Source organism: Condylura cristata, unplaced genomic scaffold, assembly GCF_000260355.1.
Source record: "Condylura cristata isolate star-nosed mole 26May11 unplaced genomic scaffold, ConCri1.0 scaffold00025, whole genome shotgun sequence".
Lineage (NCBI taxonomy): Eukaryota > Metazoa > Chordata > Mammalia > Eulipotyphla > Talpidae > Condylura > Condylura cristata.
The window spans coordinates 15,035,827-15,036,919 of NW_004567126.1; positions in this window are offsets into that span (position 1 = coordinate 15,035,827).

Sequence of the window (1,093 nt, forward strand, 5' to 3'; positions counted from 1 at the left end):
TTTTAGTCACAGGCCTCTTCTGACAGTGTTGGTTCGAGGACCCACTTACCCCTTAGCTGACTAGTGCTGGCAACCTGCTACTCTCAGAAGTACCCAGCAGGGTCCTCTTTATTTTTGTAGATGTGAAGGTATTAGAGCTTGTGCCTAGCCCAGCCTGACCACAACGCCCACAGAGTTTACACTCCTGCTGCAACAGATCTGCCTTTTCGGAGCACCACTGTGATAATTCTCACCTTGAACCCAGGGAGATCCATCCATGAATTCCAGTCCTAGCTATAATGTAAGGACATAGTTCCTGAGAATGAGCCTGATCTTTTGAGATATACTACAGGTACGCTAACAGGTCTGCTTTCTCCTAAGCCCTGAACTTGACCTATTTCAGTTTTGTCAACCTCAGTTTACTCTGTGAAATGGAAATATTACTCACTTCTTGGGTCATTGGAGCAAAAGGCACGGCTGTGGCAGTCTCTGTTGAGAAGATCATGCCCTACATTTTGACACCTTGCTACTCTTGCCATTGCTGGGGTCTCAGAATATTGGCAGCAGGTCTCCTGGCCACATTCCTTATGCTCCTTATATTAGAAGTCTGGAAGGCTCCTTGAGGAATCGGACAAGCCTAAAATAATCATATATACTGGGAAAGTATATATGCTTGGATAGCCTCTGTCTAAGCCAGTGCCCTTCAAAGTCTTGGCACGCAGTACCAGCATCCGCACCCCCTGGGAACTTATTAGAAATGATCTCCACCCTTGTCCCAGACTTAGTGAGTCTGGGGGCCTGGGGAACAGTCCAGAACTTTGTCCTCACAGGCCTCCTCAGTCATTCAAATACGGGCTAAAGTTTGAGAGCTGCTTTGTCTACTCTGTAGTTGACAACAGGTCTTGATTAAGTTGGGGCCCTGACACTATTATAGTCCTGCTCTCTCTCTGCCACTTGAAATGTTAAACACAACGATTTAAAACTGAGGTGACTGTTTTACACTGTTGTTTGTGTTTTAGAAATGTAAGATCTCCCCCACTCAGGTTTAAGCACAATTGTAATAATTGAAATGACAAAAACATTTCACAGTAGCTTCTTACTTTTTTCTTCTGAT